General features: G+C 42.7%; 1 protein-coding gene and 1 non-coding gene across 3 annotated transcripts in view; one reads left to right on the forward strand and one right to left on the reverse strand.

Moving 5' to 3' along the window:
- SLC35F3 (solute carrier family 35 member F3) overlaps positions 1-18,656 on the reverse strand; it is a 341,959-nt gene that overhangs the window by 31,340 nt on the left and 291,963 nt on the right. The gene's annotated exons all lie outside the window — the stretch shown is intronic.
- On the forward strand, positions 8,772-8,874 carry LOC119245458 (U6 spliceosomal RNA). Its single transcript, XR_005125374.1, has one exon. It is a non-coding gene; the product is annotated as a U6 spliceosomal RNA (small nuclear RNA).

Consider the following 18,656-nt stretch of genomic DNA (forward strand, 5'->3'; position numbering starts at 1 on the left):
TCAAAAATATTGTTTTCTTAGCAGTGAGTCTATAAATCCTCTACTAGTTAATTAGAGAATCTATAGTGCAGGAAATCAAGCTAATAAAATGGTTCAATAATTTAACTTTTACACACGAGCAGAAACACTCTATACATCTATCAGTCAGTCTGTTATCAGTCAGTTCTGACAACACTTGCCGCAGACACTTAAAGGCAGGAAAAGAAAGATTTCCCAGGATGTTAGTGGAAAGGGGTCCAAGAGTAATGGAGGTCATCTGCAGCACACAATTTTGTTCCCTCAGATCCCCTGGGGAATAGTCTACCCATAGCTCTCTCTTACAGAGGCAACATTTAAGAAGCACAGATTGCATACATGTCCCACTAACTAGGAATTTCACAGCCTCCTCCACAGGAATCTGTTCTTTATTTGGGGCTCAGCTGATTATGTTGCATGCACAAACAGAATTATGTGAGAAGTGGAGAGGGAATGCTGCTCCCTCAGCACCCTCTTTTCCATGGGGTTCCTGACTAGCATGCTCATTACAGTGAAGCAATTCTGAGTTCTATGCCAAGGGGAAGATGGAAGCTGCACAGACAGGGATGACCACCCACTTCCATTTACAGATGAATGCCTAAAGTGTCGAGGAAAGTAGTTTGGTCACATGGGAAGGATGGGCACTCAGAATTTCTGTGCATTTCTTCCTAATCTGAAATAGCCCTCCCTATCAGAAACCGCTCTGCTTGTTCAGAGGGCCTTTACTCATGATAGTCCACTAACCCCTACGAGATTGGACACAAGGTTTTTGTAGCAGAAAGACATCACAGGACCATCATCTGTTGCCAGGTGGGATTTCCTGCTTGTCCAAGGGAGAGATGCTCAGGTGGGAGGTGGAATCTTAGGAGAGTGGTTACTGATGAAATAGAACCTGTGTCCCAGGGTGGAGCCCACCTTCCCCTTTCACAGGCACTGAGCATTGTTCAACGGGTCCTCCCTTCTTGACAGCCTTTGGGCTCTTTTATTTTGTTGGCTTTTGTACTACTACTACTTTAGTGATGGCTACTTTTGAGTTTCATCTAATGATTAGGAGTAGAACCAGGAATACTTTCGAAAAATTAAATTAATATTAGTTTAAAATACATCATTATCTGTATTTTAGAGGTATAAGAACTCCTCCCCACCAACCCTGAGGAATACTTGTTTGCCACACATGAGCCAGCAGGGTGGAGAAGGCATGGTAGATTCTGGGCCTTTCTGAAAGCAACTCTCCTGCCTCATGGCCTTGCTTCTTCTGAGTGGGTGGTTATTTGATTGGGCTTGGGAATATAGGAAGGAGCATAGTTAGCTGTGTGGAAAAACTTCCTAAAAATTGTTCAACCAGATAAAAACTTGGGGCTCCAACACTGTTCTCCTACCACATCTTTCAGGGACCTGGGCTCCTATCAGTGTAGAAAGATGACTGGCAGAAATACCAAAATTCTGATTGAATATTCTAAAGACCCTTGGTGATTGGCCCTCCCTCTTTGTCCCAGTCCATAGCCTATCTTTGCAATGGAAGTCCAACGCTTAAGACTGAGGCCTGGATTCATGAGTGGTGTGCATTTGTAACATTGAAAGGCACTGGTATTTTGGTCTAGGTCACTGGCCATAGCAATCTTCAAGCCCAGACTTTGCAAGGGAGTCATGTAATGTACAATGAGCTATTTCATATAGCTGTCTTATAGATCCACTACACAAATATCCAAGAATGATATAATGGGACAGTTAAATTATGCTATGAGGATTCTAAAAAGCCTTTAGTCCAACTTCTGTCTTTTTGTCACTCATGTTAATGTCATCTGTCATCCTTAGCCTTTCTCAGAGGAGCATGAGCAATATCTTGTCCTAAGTATCTGTCTGCTAAAGCTGCTAAATCTCGAGCTCCTGTCACAGGCCCAGCTAGCATAGTTGAGCACAGAGATGAGATTCTGCCTTGTGAGAAAGCAAAGCATTTTGCTGTCCTGGCCTGAACTCCGTCTGCCTACAGTTATTTTCCCATGGGCTCTAGAAGTTCAGAGTTACCCCTCCATTGCCATCCCCAGGTACTCCTTCCTCCCATCTCCACTGAGTATTATAGAGGCAGAGTGTTACAGTTACTGTTTGCATTAATGTCTTTCCAATAGACCATCTCTTTCTGGAGGAAAGAATAGCTGTGTCAGTCACCTTGGTAACCTTCAGGACCTGGGACAGTACCTGATGCAAAAGTGGTACTTAAATATTGGTGAATTAAATAAGCAATATTTAAATATGTAGGTATATTTTGCAAACATCAGTGCATTTGTATTGCTAGAAAGTTTAGCAAATGGATATCATCAAACTGTGCACTATCAAGGGACTTAGAGACTCAAAATCTCTAGATGTAGGATGTAGGGAATTTGAGGCACAGAGGTGAAAATTTCTGCCTAGTGTTAAGCAGCTAGTTAGTAGCAGGGCTGAGTCTAGAAGGTGGGGTTCTTGAATCATTTCCCCAAATGAAACTGGAAAATTTGCATTTAGTGAAACCTTACTGCTGGCTGATGTGCCAGGTGAGGAACTGTCCAGAGTGTGTTGTAGTGTTTCCTTGGTCCCTGCAGGCTTGGTGATTATTGAGGGGGCATGTGTGAGAGTAAGGAATCTGTTTCCCTGGATTTTGCAGGAATGGGCATGTGGATTGAGGGTATATTCCCTGCAACTCATTATGCAGATGTGTGGGCAATGCTCTTTGCTATTTTCAGGAGCTGTGTCAAAACTATTTAAAACCATGGGCACAAATTTATCTTTAGAAAGAAAAATTCAGGGACATTATCTTAAAAGATCTGACTTTATCAACAGACCTCTGCTTTGTAAGGAAAGCTTCCTTCAAATTGAAGCAATGTAAAGAACTGTGTAATTCAGCGGCAGATGAACAGACTGTGTTTTCCTGATCTCCAGTCTGGAGTAAAACAAAGATGCCACAGACTCAACCTGGGCTGGGTTGAAAACTCAGCTGTTACTAAGGAGAACAATTTTATCAAAGTTGAAATGAAATTTTGTTGTGTCTCAGGACAGAAATGTTTACTGCTAGGCTCAATTCCGTAGTGTGCCATTTGGGAGAGAACTGATTTATATTAATTGTAAAGCTTTCAAAACTGTTGTGTGGATGTGCATGCACTGATTTTGTGTCTGTGCCTCTGTGTCAGCCATACCTGCCTCCACCCTAGTGCACAGCACAGACTTTAGTGTTGGATGAATTTCCATGACATATAGCAATAGCTCCTTTAAAAATAAATTAGATTGGACCTTAGGAGTTATCTAGATACATACTTATCGTTTGTCCCTATGCTGTGGACTAAAAGTATGCATTGTTTACCTTTGAAAAGTCACTGGTGAGTCCCTGAAATTTGAGGATTCAAAAATGCCCGAGAAAGTCATTGCTTTGGGGTGTTTCTGTAACTCAGAGAAAAATCTAGGGTCCACCTGCGTTCCTTCTCTCATTTCCTCTCATCCTGGACTCAGGTCTGCACCCAGAGAGCTTTCGTTCTTGGAACTCCTATTTATTCCAGGGGGTTCCCGAGTAGTCTCCTTATTTTACATCTTGCCATAATTCCTATTTATGGTTACTTTGTGTTTACCCAGAGTCTGCAAACACCCAGTTAGGCTACCCCTCTCACAACCAGAGCTGTCTGCTTTGTTTTCTAGGAAGTGGAGGTTTTCAATGTGAACCCCGTCTCCCAGGGCAGAGGTATAAGGAAGCAAGATCTTACTCAGATGTCCATTTTGGGAACCTTATAATAAGCCTTCAGAGTCTTAAAGCTAAAAATTAATTACCTGTATGTCTCTAGACCTAGATCTTTGAAATTCTGTTTCACTTCAGGTGACTAAGATTCTTTTAAAGTCAGTAATCTATCAATGTGAAGTTAAGGCTATCCTTGGAGCAGAGGCCCAGATGCAGGCAAAGCATCCTGTGATCACAGTGGTCTCCTCAAAGAGCAACACCACTTGTGCTGAAGACTCACAACCCATCCCTTTAGTAATCCAGCCTAGCATTTGGCCTGAAATCAAATTTTGCATACAAGTGGGAATCTGTAGTATCTTTCTTCTTTCGTAGGACATCTTTAATTTTCTGCGCACACTGTCAACCCCTCCCCACCCCACCCCCACCCTGCTTTCCCCCAGAGCTCTTCAAAGACCACTAGCTGTGTGTCAGTGGTTCTATTAATATTTTGGAATATTGTCATTTGGACAAAGTAATCTGGACACCTGCCTTCAGAAGAGCCTGGGGCTCTCTCACCTGCTCCTCCTCCCTCTATGACCCCCATGGTCTTTTCCTGATTCTTGAATTCTTTAACACAGATTCTTTAATTCTTTTCTATAGAAAAGACAAAGGCTCTGATTTGTCAACAGCTTCCATATACTTTAAGTCACTAGAATAGAGCCAGGCATGCAGAATTAGCTTGATTAACATTTGTTGGATTTGAAATAGAAACCATGGTTCCTGTAACAACTCACACAGGAGGATCGAGAGCTCAGAGTAAACATCAATGTGGAACATGAACAGCAAAAGTCATTCACTCCTCGCTCTGATCCTGAACATTATTTGAACACTTAGAAGTCAGACATAACCGCATATGAATTCTACCCTTATCACTTTGTAGCTATGTGATCTTGGGGGAAAGTTAATGGTCTTCTCTAAGCCTCAAATATGTCATCTTTAAAATGGGGATCAATACCCGTCATAAAAAGTTATGATCAATATTTCAATAGATATTGCATTTGAAGCTTCCTGACATGTATTAAGTGCTCCAAAAGTGGTATCATAATACTGTGTCCTTAAAAATTCTAAGTAGTGAGCATGATCATTCTCATAATGCTTGGTGATGCCACACTTGTTCACCACCAATCAGCATTGCTACTGCAGAACCCCTTCATGCACTGCTGTTGAAGAATATACTTATTGTTCCTTTAGGGTCATGTTCTCCATTATATTCTTCTCCCTTCTAAGATCTCTGCCCATTCCAGCATTCCAGAATTGGCTTTCAGCAGTGGCCTACATTATGAAACCCATTTAATCTCACCATTATTAGGAAAACCTGGATTGATTTTTTTGGAGGGAGGATTTGTAGTAATCACCCCAATAGTAGGGTTTTCCAGTACCTTGAATAAATCATCAGGTCGGCTTGCAAAATCAAGGCTTGGATGATGGTCATATCCAGGTGGGCCTGGACCTGGTGGTCTTCTCCCATCCCTGACTGCTAACCAAGCCAAAGCTCCAGCAAAGACCTGTAGGCTGTTGTCAGACTTGCAGACTGGCTGGGCACTGGAGGCTGTAGTAGTGACTAGTCACAGGGGATGTGTGTCAGTTTGGTGGATCCTCTGAATGTACAAATATCCATTTAGAACTGGTGAAGGATTCAGGGCTAGTTCTCTCCCATAGAGAGTGTGTAGCAGGGCCTTGTGTGCATCTGAGCACAATAATGTCACAAAGGTACTGGGAGGGGACTTGATTCTTTCAGACAGCTCACTGCACAGGTTACGAGGCCAAGATCCTCCTCTAAACTATGTAGCAGGGGAAATGTGTGCTTCAGAAAAGAACAGAGAGCTTAAGCTCAGCCTCAGTCTGGCAGCCACAGCCTGTGTCTCATTCCTCCACTAGGGTTGCAGTTCTGACAGATATGTGACATGATGCATAATAGATGAGCAAGTGGTTAGCTGGGCCCACACAATTCACTGTAATCCTGACACAAAATACATAGAAGTCTTTACACCAACTTGCTTTGCTGGATTCACAAGCTCTGACAACATAAGGCTGCTATTTCCCAGTGACTATATTGAAGGTCACCTTGGAGGCATTGGGTTATGTTACCACTTGTAGACATTTTTTCAGTTCAAGAAACAGAGTATATATACTTTGTTTCCAGTGGCATATCATATTGATCTAGATTGACTTTATGTCCATTCTCCTCTCTTTCCACTGGAGACAAAAAGGAAACAAAAGCCTCAGGACATGTCCATTGGTTTGCTCAGGCTGCCATGACAAAGTACCAGGGCCAGGGGCCTCAGACAACAGGAATCTATTTCTCCCCATTTTTGGAGGCTGGGAGTCTCAGATCAAGGGGTTGGCAGTGTTGGTTTCTTCTGAGGTGTCTCTCATTAGCTGGTAAATGCCCCCTACTTCCTGTGCCCTAGCATGGTCTCCCCTCACTGTGTCCAGTCATACTGGATTAGGGCCCACCCTACTGACTCATTTAAGCTAAATTACTTCTTTAAAGACACTGTCTCCAAATACAGTCACATTCTGAGGCACTGAAGGTTAGGACTTCAACTATATGAATTTCAGGGGACAAAATTTAGCCCCTAGCATGCACAAGGACACAGTAGCCTAGGAAGGCACTCTACTGTGCCCACTGTGACCTCTGCTGACTTCTGCCTTTAGGAGAACATTTGGCACTAACCCCAAGTTGCTATGCAGGATCTGCAGACACTTCATATTTGGGCCCCAGTAGAACTTAAGCAACAGATGGAACTTAAGCAACTAGTTAGGATGAGAGTAGTAAGTAGGTAAGCAATGCAGCAAGTGCCTGGAATTACCTTTGGGTCAAATCCTGCCTGTGATAACTGACATGTTATTTAATCTCTCTGCACCTCAGTTTCTGTGTCTTTGAGAGGAGATGAAGAATGTAGATGTGCTCAGTGTTGTACCAGCTCCTGGTGAGTGCTCAGAAATAGCGTCATTCAAAATCACATGCAAAGTAAGGGGACTGTCCCTATGGCATTGGGAGAATTATCCCAGGTTGTCCCAGGGGTCACTCTGCTTTCCATCCTTAATTCAGTGCTACTCAGTCATTTTCTTGTCCTGCTCCACTGTCCCTCTTGGGTTCACGTAATCCTGTGCCATGACTTCCTGGGTGTGAGGCTATTCCTCGTTATTCTGGTCTCGATTTGGCTGCCAACAGACCTACCCTGTCATTGGAACAGGCTTTCAAAGACAAATTAGTGGAGAGGTTAAAACACAGCCACTAGTTACTCTAATTATAGCCCCTTCTCTGTATTGCAAATGTGCTTAGGCATCTGAAAGTAGGTGGCAAACGGGAACAAGGAGAAGATAAAGTGCATGCTGTTTAGAAGGAAGTCCATTTGTTACCGAAAGTGATTTAGTGGTGTCCTCATTTTGGGTGAAACCATGAGCTGAACACAAAGCAGGAGTGTCTCCATAAATGGTACACTGGATGGAAGCAAATGAGGAATCTTTGCCATGGAAATGCCACTATGTGATGTTCTCAAGGGAAGTGGCTCTTGCGTGGGGATCAAGGTGGGCTCTTCCTAGCTTCTGTGTGGGGATCAAAGGTCACAGAGGGGCCACCCTCCCAGCTACTAGAACAACGGTGAGCCAACTCATGTCATTTGTGAGCCATGCCAAGCATGATCATTTGTTAAATGAGCAAGGATAAATTGGGTAATGGTGCCTGACAGGCCAGCTCATCCAGGCAAGTCTAACTAATGTGCTGTGAAATAAAAACACATCGCTTATTTACATAATGGAGCAAAGCCAAGTTCTGATAACAACTGTAAATGGGACCAGTTCACAGATTTGCATTCAACTGTGAGGCAGTTTTTGGCCATAATTTTTTATTTTCCTGCTCCAGACCTAGGCCCACTCCACAGGCAGCCTGGACATGCCCCTGCCACCTTATCATTACACTTGTTGCAAGGCTCTTGCCCTTTCTCTGCTAGTGCCAGTTGTTTTCTACCTTCTGTTCTCTGTTTCACATCGCTGGGCATTTTGGTGAACCCTCTTCTCACGACTGACCTCGCCAGCGCACCATCTATCAGACCCTTGTCGTGGGCACAGGTCCAGGAGGCCTCGGCCCAGCAGGGGTCATAAGCTGTAAGCCACACATTCATTCTTCTCCCTTTTGTCTTTCCAACTCCAGATTTTAAAAATCACTGGAGTCCAACCAAGCCCCACAAAATCTGTCATAGGAGAAAGACACCCAAATGACAAACATTCCATCATGCGTCTTTCTCTCCCCCAAAGATTCACTGTGCCCTCCTTTTACAGTTAATAAGTTTCTTAGCCATTCCCTCATTCATCTGCCAGTGCCATTTGCCTTCCAGAAAATCAATATAAAACCATAAATCTTGTTTGTCCTAATTTCTACTCTCAATTTATGGTGTCTGTTGTTTAGGCATGCCATATTCACTTGGTTATGATTAAAAAACAAGAGAAATTTATCTAGAAGCTGATATAAGGCGGGATAAAATGGGGGCACCCAAGTGAGGTTTGCATTTCACAAATCCACTTCTGTAAATTAGCGGCTGCTAATTTAGAAGAGTATTAAAGGGCCATAAACGTGGACACTCCTTTCCCACCTACACAGGACTGGTCAGAGTCATATTTGCTTCAAAGCTGAGATGGCACGAGCATAAGGGACCCTTTCTTTGCCTACAGACCTGGTTATACAATGGTGTGCCTGCCTCCATGTTCGATATCTCATCTAGTATTTTCTCCTCCTCATCCCTCTTAGAAAATCACAGCAAAACAAGGGTAGCTTACCAAACAACCATGTTTTGACTCTAAAGCTCCCTAATCATAAAACAATACCTATTAAATGCAATTCAAGCAGCCTCCAACCAGTCAGAAGTCCTCTCTACACCAACCTAATGTCACTGCCCAGGGCACAGCTCCATGGCCACTATGCACAGGGACAGGAAGGACTTCTTCAGAGGCCAAATTCTTAGGATAGTGGGTCTTTGTTTCTGTTGTCTACCATACTCTCCTACCTTACCCGCTCCTCTCGCTTGGGCAGCATATATACTAAAATTGGGAGGATACAGACAAGATTAACATGTCCCCTGTGTAAGGATGACATACAAATTTGTGAAGTGTTCCTTTTTTATTTAAAGAAAATGCAATTGAAACTACTGTGACTTTGAATTGTCTACAAAGTGGACAGATTTGGATTACATGGCATGTAGGTGAAATCAGCTTGGCTGAAAACTACAGGTGCTTGAAAGGGATTTTGTCTCTACTCCTCCCGGGACCAGGTCTTAAAGAGGTTCTGTTCCTTTTGTTGGTTTATCTTTTATGTTCTGTCCTTGGTAGAAGGTAAGATCTCTTGATCCTGGAGAAAGCAGGTGGCTTTTTCTTTGAATCTTTGGTCTAGCTTTCTAGTGTTTTGGGTTGCATAGAGGGTACCCTGTCTCATCTCCTGACCTCAACCTCAAGCAGCACTGGCCAGTGTTCCATAACCTCAGAGACCTCTCCAGGAAGGAGAAGCCATCACTTGGAGATGAAGGCCACTCCACCATTGTACAGTTCTAAGACCATGATATTTCTTTATGGTGTCTTTGTGTAACAACAATGTAGTATTGATAATCACTGATGTTTATACGGGCCAGAAGTATATGAAGGGGTGGAGTAGGACTTGAATCCAAGAAATTAAACTCATAACCATGACAGGTAATGTCCAGTCTTTTCAGAGACCTGCAATTTTACCTTTTAAAGCAAATTATATATATATATATTTTTTTTAAAGATTTATTTATTTATTTATACAAGCACTGGGTACAGTCAGAAGCGGAGGGTGAGAGAATTCACCAGAGCCAGAGCAGGGAGCAGAGCAGGCAGAAGGACCAAAGTACACTGCTGAGGGGAGCAGCAGGCCGCAGGAGAGATCTGTGCGCCATGTGGGACCCTCGCAGGCAGCCGGGGATTGAACGGCGCAGCAGAGGCTGCGGGTAGCTTCGCAGCCCAGTGCTCAACCACTGCGCCACCAGGGGAGGCTATATATATATTTACATTATTCTTCCTTTTTGTACAATGTATGCTTTCTCCTCTCAGGTGTATTCGCTATAAAATTCCCACCACCAATTCACCTGTGTACCATCACCATAGTCCCTGTGTAACAACACATTCCCTCCCCTGTTTTTATTCCTCCCCCTCTCCCTTACCTGTAGAGTGTCTCTGATTAATAGTTGCCTGTTAATTTTGCTTTTTAATTTGTTATAATTATTTTTTTTCTCGTCTCTTATTTGGTTCCCCTACATTCCTCCTATAAGTGAAACCATCTGATATTTTTCTTTTTCCTTCTGGCTTATTTACTGAGCATAATCCCTTCCAGCTCCAACCATGTTGCTGTGAATGGCATGGGTTTATCTTTTTTGATTACTGAATAGTATTCCATTGTGTACATATACCACATCTTCTTGATCCAGTCATCTATTTTTGGGCATTTGGGTGGTTTCCATATCTTACCTATTGTAAATAATGCTGCAATAAACATAGGGGTGCAGGTATCCTTTTGAATTAATGTTTTTGTGTCCTTTGGGCAGATCCCTAGGAGTGGAATTACAGGTCATATGGTAGCTCCATTTTTAGTAGTTTGAAGAAATTCCACACAGCTTTCCATAGTGGTTGGACCACAAACTGGCCATATTTTTGTATGTACTCATAATCTCAAATGATGATAAACAGACCCCCAACCTAGATCCTAGCTCCCCAGAACAGAATTTTCAGTGGATGTTAGCACTCTTGTTCTGGACACATTACTGTCCACTCCACACAAACTGGCCCACCTCTCTGACTTACAACAGTGGCCACATGTGGACACACTAAGTACAATGAACCTATCCTCTTGGTCAAGTGCTTCGGGATCACATACTTTTGTTCTCAAATATTGAACTTGATCTCAGTTCCAGGGTGTAATACCTATGATCCAGGGGTTCTAAAAGTATGAGTCATTGATCATCCATTGTCTGTTTTCTTAGTGAAGTTTGACCCACAGTCACACCCTTTTGTTTATGGATTCTTCATGGCTACATACACTCTACAGTGACAGATTTCAATAGTTGCAACAAATACCAAAATGTAAGCATCAGGCTCTTTTCAGTAAAAGTCTGCCAACATATCTTAGGTCCAAAGAGCTCTGATTGCTGCATTAGACCAATAAACTATACAGGGAGCGAGTGGGAGGGAGACAGTGGCCATCTTTGCAAGGACAGTGGTTACCCTTCAGCCAAAGATGCATGTCTGCAGCCAGCAGGGCCTATTTGGCATATAATTCTTACCAGAATTCTCACAGCCCAGAATTTTTTCCCCAAGTAACAATTTCTAACATTTTCACTGGATTAACTACGATGACTCAGTCAGAATGGAACATTTAACAGCTGAAAAACCAAGGACTTTAATTTGAAATTGTTCTCTGACCAACCAACCCATTTTCAAAAAGAGTGACTCCCAGAAATTCTTATTTAGCATGTCTTGTTGGGACATAGGATCCTGCACTTGAATAAGCTACTGACTTGATTTAGATGAAGGTGGCACACCTGTCCTATTTTGAGAAATGCTCATCTCTTTAAAAGACAAGCTCCCTCATAGTTTTCCCTGAGAAACAGAGGCTCCTTTGGACTTCCCAGAACTGTGTGCCTGAAGGGGTCTTTCTCTTGCTAATGAAAGCAGGATTTCCAGTTCCTTCTTTATAACCTCTATCACTTCTGGAACTCAGTGACTTTATCAGTACCTAGAGATTCTGTTGGGGAGGATTCCAGGACCTGTCTCCTGGGGAAGTCGGAAGGAAGGTACTGTAGCTGCTGGAGGACAGTGCCAGAGAATTACTTGTCACTTAACACCTGCCTTGGTGTCTTAGCTGGTGCTTTGCTTTACCCCCAGCAGAAGATGGACTAGGGCCACACTGTGTGAATAGGTCTGCACAGCTGCAGTATGGGACTCCAGAGTTGGGGAAGCTGCTGGCCATAGTGGTGAGGGAACCAAGCCAGAAGAGAGAATATTGGTTGGTTACTTTAGCAGCATGAGGTGGAGGTGGGGAAAAATAAGCAGTTCCCAAAGGGACAGAATAAATTGAAGCCCAAAGAATTCTGGATAGAAAAGTCTATGGATTCGGTCCCAATTATGGTTGTGTGGCAGAGGATGATCACTTAGCTTACTTGGGTTTTTTTACCTCACCATTGGGTTTAGACAAATTCTTTCTAAACTAATCTTTTGAAAGTCTGATAAATTCGTACATGCAGAGCTTTGTAAGTCCTCCTCTTCCTATATCACGACGGCTTCCCACTACAGCAGCTGGAATAAAACCCAAGCCTCTTCCCACAGCCTTCAAAGGCCTCCTATTTCCCTCACCCCCACTCCCTATGCTCAGTCATGCTGCATTGCTTTGCTGTTCTAACTTTCAAGCTTATAGCCCCAGAGTCTTTATAAGCATTTGCTTTGCTTTTAATCACATCATGTGAAATGGCATAAATGCCTGTAGTAATTACATATTTATCTATGTAATATGTGCCTGTGTGTATACGTGTGAATGTTGATGTGTGTGTCCACTATCTGCACCAGAGACTTGGTTCATCTTAGGTACTCAAAATAACTGTTTGTTGAAAGAACCAGTAAATTAGAAAGAACAAATGTTAGATGTCAATGATACCTCAATAAAACTGGGAATGAGGTATGTGCTCAAGATCACAGAGAAGCCTGCAAAGGTCAGGGGAAAGAACAATCCCAAGCCAGTTCCCTCTGCTATTTTTTTTTTTAATTTATTTATGCATACAAGAACTGGGTATAGGCCAGAGGTGTGGGGGGTGAGAGGATTCACCAGAGACAGAATGGGGAACAGAACAGGCAGATTGACTGAAATGCCCCACTGAGGGGGGCAGCAGGCGAGAGTCAGGAGAGGTCTGCTATGCCATGTGGGTAGCTCCCTGCCCGGGGATCGAACTCATGCTGCAGAGGCTGCGGATAGCTTCATAGGTTGCGTCTTAACCCCTTGCGCCACCAGGGAGGCCCACCCCTCTGCTATTCTTTACTCTTAAATTGTATTGAGCAGGGCTCCACCTGAAAGTGGGGCAGGAGCTTTTTAAGCCACACTGTGTGCAACACATTACTGCTCTGACCATGGGAATTAATGAAGAGAGATCACTTTCAAGTTTATGCTGACTCATCCACCTCCCCCAGCAGATAAAGATGGGACCGTGAGCATTCACATGTGCTCTGAGTGTTGTGGTCACTCCCCTTTCCACTGACCCTGCCAGTCACATAGTCCTGGTATCTGGATATGGTTCCTCTCATTGGACTGTGAGAATGCAGAGGGCGACATCCTTGATGGGCAGAGAGGCTCCTCCCACTCCCACTCATGCATGTCAGAGAAAAGGCCTTGTCCTTATAAGAATTCTCTGCTCTGTCTCCTTTTCCTCTTAAACTATTGAGAAATTACTATTTGAAGTTACCAGTATTCAGAGCCATCACTTGGGGAGAGAAAGACTCTAAAACCACCCCTGGCAGTTCTGCATGGGCCCCTTTGGCCTCTCCCACTGTTAATGCTGGTGGTCAGGGGCCAGATGTTGGGTTTTGTTGGTATAAAAGATTTGTAACAAGACCCTCAGTGAAATTCACTAACGCCTGCAGCAAGATTCAACCTCATTTTTCATTTAATTCAAATAAAATCCCTACCTATCTTTCTGCATGACATTTTTTCTTCTCCTTTGGCTTCCCCCAGGCCTATAAGTCATTTATAAAATAGAAACTAAGGGGTCTCCCCGGTGGCGCAGCAGTTGAGTGCTGGGTTGTGAAGCTGCCCACAGCCTCTGCAGTGCCGGTTTGATCCCCGGCCGCTGGGCGAGGGTCCCACAGGGCGCACAGACCTCTCCTGCCGCCCGCTGCTCCCCTCAGCAGTGCACCTCGGTCCTTCTGCCTGTTCTGTTCCCTGCTCTGTCTCTGGTGAATTCTCTCACCCTCCCGCGCTTCTGACTGTACCCAGTGCTTGTATAAATAAATAAATCTTTAAAAAAAATAGAAACTAAGGCACAGAAAGTATCTTGCTTTGAGAATGAATCTGCTGGAAGGAGCACTGTGATGATTTGACCTGAGCTTCATTCTGCCCATTCGTTCTGAGTGTGGCCTTCCCTTGTTCACTTTTGACTCTGTCTAAGGCACTAGGTGCGTCTCTAATGATACATAGATTGCAACAAAACTTGGGTCCTGGCTTAATGGAGCTTCCACTGAGTCATGCAGTAAGCTGTCTCTGTAATGTCAGGTAGAACATATCATGTACCTCATGTGAGACAAAGAGTCTCAGAGATACTGGGTGGGAACTCCCAGTACTGCCCCTCTAATATACCATCACTTTGATCCCCACATCACTCAACTCTGAGCAGTCACAGGTTCTGATGGGTAAGTCTCACTGTGAATGAGAAAGGATAGGCATGGAGGGCTTATCTCTGGTCCAAGGTCACCTCATGCAGGAGGACCTGAAATATATACTGTTTCAGCATTTCTGACGTAGAAGAGACTTAGAAGATGTTAATAAAATGATAAATCAATGGCCATTGCTAGGACTCACAGTAATCATCTCCCGCAGTGTGGCCTCATGTATTAATGAGTACAATTGTGGGCTCTGGGCTTAGACTACCCGAACTTAGCTTCTGACTTGTACATTTCATAGATGTAGAAGTGATGAAAGCCTGGGCAAGTGATGAAAGCCGCTGGCACCTCAGCCTTATTGTCTCATAGGGTTCCTTTAAAATTTACAATTTACATTATTTAGGGCCTTCCTGGTGGTGCAAAGGGTTAAGGCTCAGCACTATGAAGCTATCTGCTGCACTGTAGCACAAGTTCGATCCCTGGCCAGGGAGGTGACCCACATGATACAGCAGCCTTCTCCTGTCTTGCCCGCTGCTCCCCTCAGCAATGTATTTCAGTCAGGCTGCCTATTCTGTTCCCCACTCTGTTTCTGGTGAGTCCTCTCATCCCCTGCACCTCTGGCCTGTACCCCAGTTCTTGTATGTATAAATAAATCTTTTAAAAAATTTTACATTATTTAATACATGCACAATGCTAAGAATAGTGCCTGGAATATACAAGAAACTCAATAAGTATTAGCTCTGATTATCTATTTTTTTGCAGTATTTATTAAGGATGTTTAATTCATCATAGTTGACCTGGTTAGAGAACATACCATAGTTAAATCAACTACTCAAATCTAGTTCTCAGGCAACAAGTGTGTATGTTTGTGTGTGTGGTACATTCATGTATGTATGTGATAAATACATATGTGTGTATAAATCATGTTCTACCATCACCTATATCTATGTGTCTAGCTAATTAACTTACATAGAAATTTGAAAACTCTTCTCAATACTGTACACACAGAAGCTGTGTCTCCTTAACTAGGGATAACATAAAAGGAATTGAAGGGAATTCAGTTGGTGTCTACAGGAACCCTACTCAACTGAGCTATGAAGTCCTTAAAGTGCACACTTCTGTCTGATGTCCACAGCCCTGGAGATCAACACTTGTGAGGACAAGATAGACCATGACTGGGGCAAAGGACCTTCCAGGGTGCTCTTCCTCAGCAAATGTCTGCACTATCCCACTCTCCTCACTTGGGGCTTTCCCTCTTGGGTTTGGGGATAAGCAGAGCAGCACATGACCCCACTGCAGCAGGGTAGGCTGAGATTTCACCGCCCTGCTGTCCATGCTAATTCAGAGATTGCCCTCTCCTGAAGCAAGTGCTTATCTCACTTGCCAATGAATTATGTGCTGTCTGCAGTGACATTTCCTGGACTTCTTTGAACATTTTACATATCTGTGTGGCTGTTTTGCTAAAGGGATCACACTGTCCCCTAGGATACACGCCATGTCCTTTATTTCCATTCCCATCTTTCCTAACGGCCTCACCGTGGTGTCATGGCTCACACCTATTAAGGCTTTTACATTTTCTCTCCAGCTACTCAGAAACTTACTGCCTTTGACTTGAGCCAATTCCCCTGAGGACTATCAAAAATTTACTAGCAATTTTAACAATCAAAATAAGTAACCTATGATATAGCTCATCTGTTTTTTCCTTTTCTAAACAGAACTGAATGTACATGAATACATTTTTAAACCAAAATATGGCCTGTTTTGTGCAGAATGTTCATAAGTGGTATGAGTAAGAGGTTCAACAATCACTCTTACTGCTCAATCTTAACTTTTTCTAATGTGGATGCCTCCAAAGAGGAGTCATAGCACTTTTGAGCTGGGGGACTTTCCTGGCTGTTCTATATTCCCCCATATCGCCACCTGCTCTAGTAATCATTTCGTGAACTTGCTATTATTCTCCAAGGCTCCGTGTGCTCCTTCACATTTCTCCTCTACCCATTCCCACCTTATGCCAGACCCCACACTTCATGCGTGGATTATTGCAACGATCCTTCTGAATTTTTCCCAGTCTTCTCTGTGACCTACCCTTAAATCCTATACTATTTATAACCTGTGTCACATAATGTATGACTCACTCACACCTGTTCCGGCCCTTCCAGGGGTCACTGATAAAAGGCAAGTCAAAAGAATCCAGAGCAGAAACTCTGAAGCTTCACAGCAACAACCTACTCAAAGGGTAGTAAAAATAAGTAAAGACACAGCAGGAAGTCAGATGTCTGGCTTTGGAAATGGTGAGTCAAATGAAAATCAATGCTTTGAAGGAGACAGGTTCATCTATAGAAGAATAGGCAAGGACAGCTAGGGTGAGTAAATTCTGGAATGTGGGTGGTTTCAAATTATATAGTGGTCACCTGATTAAATAATGGATTGGGGACCAGAAGAAAGAGGCTGAAGGAAAAGCAAGTAAGTCCTGCTAAGGGCTGACCAGATCGTCAGTTGATGTCCTATGGTCTGGACTCAGCCATTCCTTGTTAATACATCCCAGGAGCTGCAACCATCTTCTGAGGACTTCAGAGTCCATTTGAAAATTCTGCTGTCCAAGTCAGCAGAGAGACTAGCAGAGGGGTTGGAGAAATAACAGATAGGGGCAGGAAACTAGACCCCACCAAGCTGGCATAAGGAACAGGCAATGTTTCATTGAGAAAGCTAATCTAGGTAGGAATGGTCACCATTATGGACAGGAAAGTGGGAAAACACATGGGATATTAAAACATCTACTGCTGCTTTTACATATCTTCAGAAAGAACAATAAAGCTTCTCTGATATACTCATGGGACATGAATGTTGGGGTTAGGAGAGACAAGTGTGGGTTGGCCTCTGTGCCCTTAGGCTCCTGGAACCATTGTCAGATGGCTGTGTAGGATGTCAAGAGCTAGATCCTATTTTTGTACCATATCCTCACTGCACTCTCCATCTACTCTGACAGTTTCAAATGCAAGGAAGGACCACAAATAAAGATCACAGGTTAACAGTGCTCTAATAGATTATATGTCAAAGTAGTGCTAAAGCTGTTTTTCACATGTTGGAGTCTGATTCCTGTTTCCTATTTCAAAACATTTCATTGGCAGCAACCCACTGATCTTGTATTATCCTATTTTCCATGCTTTGGAAAGCCTATGCAGTTCTAGAATGAGTCTTAAATACCAATGGATTTTATCACTTGCTGCTTGTGACCCTCCCATTTTTAAGTACAGTTCAATCACTGAATTAATTGAAGGTCAAGGTATTGCCATTATTTATTACGATGATGGCATCTGATTGACTTACTAGCAATATTTTAGTTTTTCTTTGCTGGCAAATTTTATGAATACTATAATGGAGCTTGAGATGCAAATCTCTGATAAATGAGATTTTTGCTTTAGGACAGATTTTATTTTAAATACTATCCATAATAACACTACATTTTTATAGAATCTTTTCCATTCCCCCTAATTGGTCTCAAAGGACCTCACAAATACCTATAAAATAAAAGATAAAAGGAAGAAGCATTCATATTATTTTGCAGAAGGAAGAAGCACTGAGCTAAGAGGGTAAGACATTTACTAATAATCCCAGGAACAAATCCATTAGTTAACAAGACCAGACTGTAGATATTTTCAGTTTCTATACTGCCAACTTCACAAGATTTCAGTGACAAGTATTTCAAGAACTTATTTTTCACTATCTGAAAAGAACAAAGAATGACTCACCATACCGTTGGTGCTCTGTACAAGACACAAAATAATAGTTCCTTTCCTCAGTCTTTGTGCTGCCCAAGACAGCACAGCAGTAAAAATAAGCCTTGATAAGAGATCTATCGCAGTGGTAAGATCTTGGGCTACTCAGTGGATTAAATTGACTTACATGTCCCCACATCTTTAAATTTACAGCTAATCTAATATTTTAGGAAGCCTAGGATTTGAACTTTTTGCAATTTTAAATTTTGCAATAAAATTCCATTGGCCATATGATCCAGCAATTCTCAAATGACACAGAAACATTAATTCCAAAGGGCACCTGCACCCCTATGTTTATAGCAGCACTATTTACAATAGCTAAGCTATGGAAATAACCCAAATGCCCAAAAAATAGATGACTGGATCAAGAAGATGTGGTAGATATACACAATGGAATATTACTCAGCAATCAAAAAAGATAAACACATGCAGTTTGCAGCAACATGGATGGAGCTAGAAAGGATCATGCTCAGCGAAATAAGTCAGAAAGAAAAAGATAAATGCCGGATGATCTCACTCATAGCAGGAATCTAGAAAACCTAAATAAGGGACCAGGAAAAAGACTAATTAATACAAAGTAAAAATCAAAATTAACAAGCAACTATAAACCAGAGACACAATATGGGGGAGAGGAGGGTGGGGAGAGGAAGGATTAGGGTCAAAATAAGGGGGGGGTGCAATTGTATGGGGAATATAACCAAAATGAAAATGCATACATTGTGCAAAATGAAAAATGATGTAAGAATTATATAAAATAA

The sequence above is a fragment of the Talpa occidentalis genome, unplaced genomic scaffold (genome assembly GCF_014898055.3).
Source record: "Talpa occidentalis isolate TD23 unplaced genomic scaffold, MPIMG_talOcc4v2.1 talOcc4.14, whole genome shotgun sequence".
Lineage (NCBI taxonomy): Eukaryota > Metazoa > Chordata > Mammalia > Eulipotyphla > Talpidae > Talpa > Talpa occidentalis.